The sequence below is a fragment of the Melitaea cinxia genome, chromosome 30 (assembly GCF_905220565.1).
Source record: "Melitaea cinxia chromosome 30, ilMelCinx1.1, whole genome shotgun sequence".
In the NCBI taxonomy this organism is placed as follows: domain Eukaryota; kingdom Metazoa; phylum Arthropoda; class Insecta; order Lepidoptera; family Nymphalidae; genus Melitaea; species Melitaea cinxia.
In genome coordinates this window covers 3169822-3181456 of record NC_059423.1, presented here as the reverse complement: position 1 = coordinate 3181456, position 11635 = coordinate 3169822, and positions in this window count along the sequence as shown.

Here is an 11635-nt window from a genome sequence, read left to right as displayed (position 1 = left end):
TTTATTTTATTTTTATTTTATAAATTACAAAGTACAAAGTTCGTCATTTTGCATATGTCATTGTAGCTTAGGTATACAATTAAATTGGTGGTTGTTAAATTTATACAATATTACGTAATTTGTAGAAAACAAAATTATTTCGCTTCAACTAATTGAAATGAAACATATGTTTTTAAAATAAAGTTGAAATTAATGAATTTTTTATAAGGTGTTCAGCAACTGCTTTACATAAATAAATATTTAAATCAAAAATCCATTGTTTTACTACAAAGTCGAATAGAAAGTGACCGCCGCACAACGTGAGGGCACAAAAGGGCCATTTCAAAACGTTACTTTTTGCCCGACTACAGAAGGAGGGTAATGTTTTCGTATGTATGTATGTAGATTTTTATGTTCCATTACAGCCTAAACGGGTAAACTAATAACCCAAATAAATTTAATTGATAGTAGTTTACTTACGTTTTGTTAATGTTCAATTGTTGTGGTATATATTTGTTTCCGGTCCGGTTGTCTGCCCTTGTGGGTCTACTCACCCCAACTCAAAGATCACTTATCGTAGTAAAGAATAAGTCCAAACTCGCAAGGAGCAATGTGGTGGATTAAGCTCCAATCTTTCTCCTATATGGAGATAAGAGACTACGTCCAGCAGTGGGATATTAAAGTCTATATCTCTCTACTTACCTATTAGGGATTTATATTTAAAAAAAAAAAGGAAAACAAATCAAATTATCTATTACGTAAATAACGATTAGGAAATAAACAGTTTTAACATGAACACGCGTTCGACTGATTTCTGTACCCAGTAACTTGATACTTGTGTTTTAGGCATATTTATATATTCCATATACCAACGATTGTTACTTACAACTACTAAATAAAACATGAATTATTTAATATATAATAAATATTTATTTACTTTTAAATATAAATTTGATTAAGTGAAATATTATGTATATAAATAAAATGACCCGCCGAAAATATGTATGCTCATCGCTTAGTAAAATAATTGTTTTAATATTTTATGTTAATCTTTTCGATTGAGTCTCTTAGACAAAGTATATTACGTTAAAACAGCGTTTCCCCGCCCCCTTGTGGGTGCTGCAGTACTAATGGGGGGCGGTAATAGACCTAGAAAAAAAAATGGTGGCGATGTGTAGAGGTTTGGATTTGTCCTTTAATCTATAAGGACTCTCGACTACAACTTGTGAACATCAACATTCATTTAAAGATTGCTCAAAGGGGGCACTATAAAATAATTTATTCTCTTAGTGGGCAGTAGACAAAATAAGTTTGGGAACCCCTGCGTTAAAAACTTCATTCTTGACCCGTACCGCTGAAAAGTTTGAATGGATGATGAAAAAAGTTAGTTCATCTAAACTGTGATATTTATGGTTGAAGAAAATATTCAAAATTTTTTGGTGTGTTCGAAACGGAGAAAAGAGAAAGGAAAAAATAAAAAAAAATTGCTGAAACTTTAATTGTGTAAGAATTTTTCTAAAGTAATAATATAATATTGACGACCCCCATGTCGGTTAAGATAGTTACATACATACATACATATAATCGCGCCTCTTTCCCGTAGCGGTAGGCAGAGACCACTTCTTTCCACTGGCTACGATCCTTACATACTTCTTTCGCTTCGTCCACTTTCATTATTCCCTTCATACATGCTCTTCGGTTTAGGGTACTCTTGACTGGCCTTTTTTCAAGACGTCCCTTATTTGGTCTCGGAACGTCCGCCTAGGTCTACCCCTTCCAACCCTTCCATCCACACTCGCCTTATACACTTTTTTCGTCAATCGTTCTTCACTCATTCTCTCGACATGACCAAACCATCTGAGCATACCTTTCTCAATTTTTGTCACTACATCTTCTTTCAGACCACAACTTTCCTTATCTCACTATTTCTTATCCTGTCACTTAGTTTAACTCCTATTATACTTCTTAACGCTCTCATCTCAACTGCATTTATTCTACTTTCATGTTTCTTCTGCCATACCCAACTTTCACTTCCGTACATGAGTGTCAGAACCAACACCCCCTCATGCACAGCCAAATAAGCTTGTTAGACACCTTCCAACTGCTCATAAAGGAGTGCAAAGCTCCATTCACCCTGTTTCCTGCATTCACTCTTCTTTCAATATCACTCTCATACTTTCCATCTCTTGTAAACTTTGAACCCAAATACACAAACCTGTTCAATTTTTTCATCTCCAATCACAATATTGCAGTCTGTCACTGCCTCATCTCTTTCAAACACCATCACTTTCGTCTTCTTTACATTCGTCTTCATTCCCTTTCTTACAAAAGCTCCACTCATATCAGTTACCATCTCCTGCAACTCCTCGGGCGAAGACGCAAGTAATACTTGATCATCAGCATAGAGAAGACATTTGACGAGTAACTCATTCATTCTCAACCCATTTTCATTCTCTTTTAAATCTGTCAAACAATTGTCCATGAATAGATTAAACAGCAACAGTGATGCTACACATCCCTGTCTAACACCTTTTTCGATATTAAACCATTCATTGTAGCCCCATTTATCCTCACACAAGCACTAGAATCCCTATAAAGAGATTGAAATGCTCTTATTAGGACACTTCTCACACCATTCACGGACAACGCTGACCACAATTCATTCCTCATCACTCTATCATAGGCCTTTTCTAAATTCACGAATGCGCAATTGAGTTTTTTTGTTTTTGGCCAAACACTTTTCGGCTATGCATCGCAAAGAAAAAAACTGATCCGTAAATCCCATTCCCTTTCTAAATCCCCCTTGTGCATCTCATACTTTATCGTCTGTTTCATTCACAATCCTCTCAATCAACACTTTTGCATACAATTTACCGACGAAGCTTCGGAGGCTTATACCGCGGTAATTTATGCAGTTCTGCCGTGACCCTTTGCCCTCGTACAATGGGACGATTACCGCTTTGCACCAATCTCCCGGTACTTGCCCATTTAACCAGCACAAATTGAAAAGGCGGTACAGCTGGCTAGCCACTATGCCACGTCCAGCCCTTCCGTCCAGTGTCTTTAAATTAACCCCTTTAATATTAGCGAACAACTTTGCGAAAGAGTTCGACCTTTCAGTAAATAAAATAAAAATTAATTGTGACACTAAACTTTTAGATCAAAATCTGTACGAAATAAAACCACTATGACCTTAAGAGTAAAACGCGCTAGTCACGAGGCTGTTGCCCAAATCTTAAAACGTATCAACTTAAATAAAAGTCCAGTTTATGACGGAATCCGTGCGCGCGAAATTATATATTTATCTGATATGCTAGTACCTATTATATGTCACCTAATAAACCGCTGTCTGGATACGGGATTATATCCTCGCAGTCTCAAGGTCGGATTTATAAGACCCATATTCAAAAAGGGCAAGCATAATGATTACAGTAACTACCGACCTATCACTATACTGTCTTGTATCGATAAAATTATCGAAAGATTTCTAGGGGATCAAATAACATCTTTTCTGAGAAACAATATGATTGTCATTAACCACAAACAGTATGGCTTTCAGAAAAACAGAAGCACTACTGACTTGTTAAGGGAATTTACAGATGAAATAAACTTCTATCTTAATGAAAAATATCATGTAATTACTTTATTTATAGACTTTTCAAAAGCCTTTGACATGCTAGATTTCAATACTTTATACAGTAAATTATCACAAAATGGAATTCAAGGCCCTTTACTAAATTTAATAAAAGATTATCATGCGAATCGCTTTACCACCGTTAAAGTTGCCAATTGCTATAGTAATATGTATCCAACCACAAATGGCACAGCACAGGGATCTGTAATTGGGCCAATTGAATATCTCCTCTATGTTAATAAAATATGTAATTTGATAAAACAAGGCTCCATTTATCAATTTGCCGACGACACTTGTTTGATTGCGGCACATAGATCAGTATCTGAAGCTGAAAATATTATGCAAAACAACTATAATCTTATTTGTAAATGGGCCCATGATGTTGGGCTGGTGATTAACGCTCAAAAAACTAAATTTATACATATACATTCTTCCCATAACGTACCTATCGACTCCCCTGCTATCATGGCCCACACTCATGAATGTTTCCATAGTAGTCGTACTAGTTTGAACTGTCAAATGTTAGAAAAAGTAAATCAACATACTTATCTCGGCATCGTTATTGATAACAGATTTAGCTGGAAGCTCACATAGACCTCGTCTGCTCTAAATTAAGATCTCTACTTAGTAGATTGTTTATATTGAAATATAGGCTCCCATATAAAATTTGTAGAACATTGTATCTAGCCCTGGCTCAATCTGTTATCAGTTATGGACTGAGTAGCTACGGTAGGACCTATAAAACACATTTAAATATTATTTATGCTTTACAGTTACGTTTATTAAAAACCATTATCCCAAAATTTAAAAATGAACGTATCTTGAATGAATGTGATATTTTTAAATATTGTAATGTCATGGATGTATTTACTTTGGTGAAATTCAATATCCTAAATGAAGTTAATGATCCTTCTTTATTAATCGAAAAATGTAGACCCAATACCCTAAGAAATATCCAAAACTCAAAAAAATTTGTTGTGCCGAATGCTAGGAATTTTTACGGAGCTAGAATGTTAAACACTATTATACCCGCATTTGTTAATGAACTTCCCGAAGACCTACAAGAGTTATACCTGGACAAACGAAAATATAGGAGATCACTAAAAGAACATTTACTAAAATCTTTAAGCGTTTAATAGTTACAAAATTTTGGTAATTACCTTAGTTTAAATTTAATGGCTATAACATGGTACGGTACGATAAAGACATCATATGATAATATGATATGTGACGCGGCGGCTTGTCCGGATAAGCTCTTGTGAGTTTTCGTGGCAGGCTTATGTATAAGTTTTAACTATGTGTTTTTTGTATTTTGAACAAGTTAAAAAAAAAAAAAGTCTTCAACATTTCGACGGTAATCCTGTTATACCCTGCAGCATTACCGTATCTCATACTTTTCAACGCTTTCACTATTTCATCCATGTTTATCTCACTTTCATCAACATTTATACTCGCTTCCGTGGAAAGTGCCGTATGTTGTACCTGCACTTTCTCTCTTTCGAACAAACTTTCAAAATACTCTTTCTGATTGTACTCAGTTCCGAGGTAGAGATTTTCCTCTGGCAGTTTTGATGGATTTCCAGAAAAACTTAATGTTTGACTGGAAATCTTCAGTGAACCTTCTATCAAGATCATCATTTAGTTCTTCTTTCTTTCTAGACACAACTTCTTTCGCCGCTAATTTCAATTTCTTATACTTCGTTCTTGTTTCCTTTATTTCGTCATCCGTTACCTTTTGAACTTTTTGGTTAGCTTTTGTCGCTAAACAATCTAACCACGCTTTGTTCTTTACTTACACAGCCTTTTGTACATCTTCATCTATCCACACATTATTTCTTCCTTTCTTTAGTTCCTTTCCTTCTTTTAGCTACCCCGCATACCCCAATAGCAACATTCACGACCCCTTTCTTATTTATCTCACAAATCTTCAATCACACCTATCTCTTCTATGCCTTTATAACTTTCTTTCAGTTTATCTACATACTCGTCTTTCTTTTCCTTTTCTTGTAGGTTTTCCACTTTCACTCTGTCCAAAACACTTATAAGCTCGGCCCTTCGGTGTCGCCACCGTTTAAAGAGGGGCGTTCGGGCTACGACCAGAGAGTGGTCTGTGTCGAGGCCTACACCGTGGTATGCCCGAGTGTCTAGCACTTTCTTCCTCAGTCTTTCATCCATTATTACAAAATCAATCATACTTCTAGACTCACCCTCATCTTTTGTATACAAATGGATCTTTTTGTGGTCAAACATTGTGTTGGCCACGCAAAGATTCCATTCCAAGCATACTTCAAGCAGGTTTCTCACATTGTTATTCATTCTCTCGTCCCCAAACGTAACCAGAACTCTTTCATACTTATCACGCTTTACTCCAACCCTGGGTGGGTGGGGCTGAGTCCTGATCCAGAGGAGTCTTGGGCTTACACATTCATGCTCCATCACACATTCAACCATTCGAGAGGAAAGAACCACACCTACTCCTTGACAGCCTCAGCTGGTTTGGGGGACTCCCGACCAGTATGCCGTGTAGGCACCATGTACTATGGTGTCACATCCCTTTCTCTTAGTTTCATTCACGCATAGAACATCTAGGCATCGTTAATTCATCATCTGACATACTTCATCTACCTTAACATCCATTCCTCCTCTTACATTCAACGTAGCGAAGCGGCTCTCTATGGGCCACTGTTCGCCTCCACGAGAAAAGAGACGTGATGGGTGGCGAACCACATTGCCGCCATTTTGGTTACTTCAATTGTTTTTGACCATTGCGTTCCCACGAATAGCAAGGAAAAGGTTTGTCCACCCCAGCAGAGCCCCGCATGCCAGGGTAAGGGGCTGGCCTAATTCTGGGCCGCCCGGTGCCAGGGCAGAGTGGCACGCTAATGACTAGGCTTGCCCCTAGCCATGCATCCATCCGCATGGCAGACGTTGGATTGACGGAGAGGGTAGGAATGGAGAAAGGGAAGGATAGGTGGTGTGAAAAGGAAGATTGGTAAGTTGGTGTGGGGAATAGGAAATGTAGGATATTACCGCCCAGAGGGTAAGGGATAGGACAGTAATAACTAGGGAAGCCGGGGTCGCATACCCGTATTAGTATACGGGACAACTACCGGACAGGTAATTGGGATAAGTATCCCATGACTATCGTTAAGATAGTTTATAGGCTTTAATTGAAATAGATACAAAAATGCGACACTACGGTCGCAAGAGCTCTGCTCGGAATGTTGACCGAAGCCGGGTCATTGGAGAAACAAAGAACCACAATTTAATAGCGTAGTTGTATATATGTTTATATAGTAATGTGGTATTTTATGTATGTATATAATAATAAGGTGTGTAATTACGGTAGTAAAGAATACAGCCACCCTCTCTCTTTCCGTGGGTGTCGTAAGAGGCGACTAAGGGATAGAACAGTCCCACTACCACCTTGGAACTTATAAAGCCAACCGACGGCGGGATAACCATCCAACTGCTGGCTTTGAACAGGCCGAAGACGGGCAGCAGCGTCATCGGTGCGACGAAGCCAGCCCTGCTGTCACCGACCCGCCTGCCCAGTGTGGTGACTATGGGCAACACACATGAGTTCAAGCCATTTTTGGCGTGAACTTGTGGAGGCTTATGTCCAACAGTGATGATGATGATGATGATGATACAATAATAATACATTATAGTGTATTTAAATGTAATTATGTGTCGGAGCATCCTAGTGGTTCTAGAATGCTCCGTTTGAAGTAAATGTAAAAAACGCACGCCGATGATAAAACAAATATTTTATGTAGTAAAAATGGCATGAGCAACTAAGAGTCCATGGTGTGAAATACAGTAAAAAAATATTAATATATAAATAAAAAATAGAGTATATTGTTTAAGTGTTGATTCTGACAAAAAATTGTCGTTTAGACCGAATATAAAATCGTCATATCAAAATTTCGATCTAGCGAGTAGGTACATTGTTCCATAGCTTAATTGGCTAGAGCACCGACACGGTCAGTCGAAAATGCAGGTTCGATCCCCGCTGGAACGGTCGATTTTTGATATGATAATAAAAAATGTTTAGAATTTCCTAAGGTGTGAGTAACACAAAAATAAAATCATACAAATTAAAAATAGCACGGTGTCGTCTCCTGTCAAAGATTTTCATTGTAATATGAAACTTTAAATAGTTACGGGTTTCTGTAAAAGAACTCACTATAGACGGCGCCACGGTCGCTTAGACCGAATATAAAATCATCATATCGGAAATTTCCACAACCCTGAATTGGATTTTTTTAAATGAAATTATTTTATTTGGAAGGTCCCCAATGTTATTGAATTTTTTTAATTGTTTTTTTTTTTGTTATGTTGTGTCTGTGTACCTTATAACTTTTTTCTGTATGTACCGATTTGTATTTGAAACATTGAGTTTCTTATCTTAGGACCAGACGACCGTGTGTGTATGTTAAAGATATTTAGTCATATTGCTAGCTTGAATATTAGAGGTAATCTTAATTTCTATAAGGTGTCCTTGGAAGCGGGAATAATAATTAAATAAATATAATAACGAACGGAGTCGCGGGTTAATCTAGTTATCAATATGTATGTAATTCAAAATTGTATGTAAGCGTTCAATTCAGTTCATTGTTAATTTTTGTATTAACACCTTGTGTTGAAACTTGTGCCGTTTTATATGTGAGTAAAAAAAAATTATTTTATTTTATAAAAGTATACATATTATTAAAAAATAAAATTTTAAATAACACACACTATATTTATTATGATATTAACTGTAGTTTAAAAAACGTTTAAGCACATCCTAGAATTTTTTTTCAATTCTAAAGAAGAAAGATTTGATTGTTTTTTGCATTGAATAGGCCCGAAAATATTCAACCATTTGAAAAATTCTTTCACTGTCGGGAAGCTACACTGTCCGCGGGTGAAATAGGCTGTATAATGTTTAAAAAAAAATAAGGGAATTTTTTTTTTTGATATCTTCGTTTTTTAATATAAAATAAAAACACAAATAACTTTTTGTTCATCAAAACTGGGCACAATTGTTTTCAGATTTTTTTTATTAATTTTAACGTAAAAAATAATTGTTACCTTTACTCCTTAAATTTATTTTGACGAATAAAGTTAATAAATGTACTTTTATATACATTTGTTGTTTTTTCAATATATTTTTTCTTAACTTTTGCTGTTTGTAAGACACATTTACAGTAAAGTAATATGGATTTAGTTATATCAACACCAGTTTTTACTTATTATATACAGTTAGCCGATATTAAATTTGAGTTATTAAATTAAAATTACTCAATTCCTTTCCAAAATGAAGTAATAGCTCAGCAGTGGGATGTTACAAATTGAAACTATACAAATAAATAAAATTGGAGTGTCTGTTTGTAATATTAAAATAACCGCTTTTTACTAAATGCATATGGATGTATACACAGTACATATACAAAAAAAAAAACATTTTTTTTTAATTTTTGTCTGTCTGTCTGTTTGTTTGTTTCGGCTAATCTCTGAAATGGATGGACCGATTTTGACGGGACTTTAACTGGCAGATAGTTTATACTCTGCGAACTGAACAATAACTTTTTTGTAAAATTCCACGCGGGAATGTCGCGGGCACAGCTTGTCATAATACAAAATTAAAATACTTGAACATAATATATATATATTTAATATATATTTACTAAGTTTTTAGTTGTTATGACGCTTCGATATTTCAGCGCTTGCAAGCGTGGTCAAGGAGTAACCTTAAAATTAATAATACAACGTAGATCGACGAAAAAATAGTCAAAATCGGTACACCCAGTAAAAAGTTATTGCGGATTTTCGAAAGTTTCTCTGGGATCCCATCATCAAATCCTGGTTTTCTTATCATGGTACTAAACTAAGGATATCCTCTTTCCAACAAAAAAAGAATTGTCAAAATCGGTACATCCAGTAGAAAGTTATGCGCTATAATACAACGTAGGTCGACGAAAAAAGCGTCAAGTAAAAACGCATTATTAGATATAACTCAAAAAGTGGTTGTTAGATCTCAAATAAATTTAAATGGAACCAATTGACACACACCACCTTTCGATTAAAAAAAAATTGTCGAAATCGGTCCACCCGGTCAAAAGTTCTGAGGTAACATCCATAAAAAAAATACAGTCGAAATGAGAACCTCCTCCTTTTTTGGAAGTCGGTTAAGAAAAAGATTCTCACTGTTCTCATTAAAATTTCTCTTACAGTATTATCTATTATACATATAATAAAATGGTAGGAAAGTCAAAACTGTACATTGAATATTTTTTTAAGAGAATACTTGGGGTGTGATCTACAATCGATACCGAAGCCAAAAATATAGTTTTTAGAATTTTTGTCTGTTTTTCTGTTTGTCTGTATGTATGTCCGGAATAAACTCAAAAAGTACTGCATGGAATTACTTCAAATTTGGCACGAATATTATTAAGAAGTCGGGTCAACATATAGGCTACATATTATACGCTATCACCTACAGAGAACGAGCAGTGAACCTTTATTTCTTCAACGCATTCTGTAACAACGTGTAATCTAACGACGCATATCTGAATGTTGTTGTTATTATGTTAATAACCATAGTCTCTCTCTGTTACTGCACTTTCTGTAGATATGAAATGTAACGAAGAAACGGGTAAATAAACGTTATTTTTAAAGGTATAATCGTGGGTATTTTTGGTGCTTTATAGTGTTCGCGCAGACGACGTCGCGGGCAGCAGCTAGTAAAAAATATTTCATTAATATCTACTACTTCATTAACAATATACTTATTTTGGAATGAAAAAGATAAGTTAGGTTATTATGGCTATGTCAATCCGGACCAAATCCGGAGGGATTGAACATGACACCGAATTGCAATCGATACTTGTATGTCACGCGATCTTCAGTACCTAATTTATTTATTGAGTCAATTAGATTATATCAATTAGAACATCAATAGGACTGATTTATAAATTAGAGTGTATAATCACTACATAATTTTAAAAGTTAGCTGCACTCAACGACCTTATCACCAGTGCGTAGCAGGTCTCTTTTGACCTGCCAATGCTAGGTAGATTAAGGTGATATTATTCTGCGAAAACGCAAGGTAAACAGTTTTCGCGCTGGTGCAATGACCTTAAACCAGATTTCTTTACGTTCTTTTCGCCACTGGATCTCTGAAACAATAAACGAAATCGGCGGGCCGATAACGGCTAAACTACACTAAACATTTTTTTTTGTGGTTGGATAAACATTTATCATTAATATAGAAAAAAGTTATAACAATAAAACATTCCATGAAAAGGTGTTTTTTTTTTTTGTGTAATATGTTTTAATTTCTTTTTCTGTGCTTCTTTGCAGTATATTTGAGTACTATTCCTTTGTTTGGTACGCATTTCAAATACATGTTCAATTTCCTTCAGTTTTGCTTGATTTGCTGAATTATTTTTTTTTTATTTGTGTGACTAACGTCATAATTATGAGTTCTATCACAGGTATTGTGAGAAATTAAGAAATTGATTACGATGAATTGTTAAACTTAGGCTTCTACAAGTTCGCGCCAAAAATGGCGTGAAATCACGTGTGTTGCCTATAGTCATCACGCTGGGCAAGCTGGTTGGTGACCGCAGAGCTGGCTTTATCACACCGAAGACGCTACTGCCCGTCTTAGACCTGTGTATTTCAAAGCTAGCCGTTGAATGGTTATCCCGCCATCGGACGGCTTTTTAAGTTCCAAGGTAGTAGTGCAACTGTGCAACCCTTAGGGGTGGCTAAATTTTTTACTGCCGTAACCACACAGCTTAAATATACATCGTCTGATTACAATTTTATTATTTGTGTGGATTTATTTTCTTGCTTATTTATTTTCTTATACAAGCTACTATATTATATTAGTTAGACAAACTGTACGATAACCATGGGTATTATCGGAAGAAATAATAAATTTTGTACGTGTAATACGATGGAAAATAGGACGCATCATCCCTTCCACCTTTGTAAAACTATAATTTCGATTATGTGGAGGAAAACATA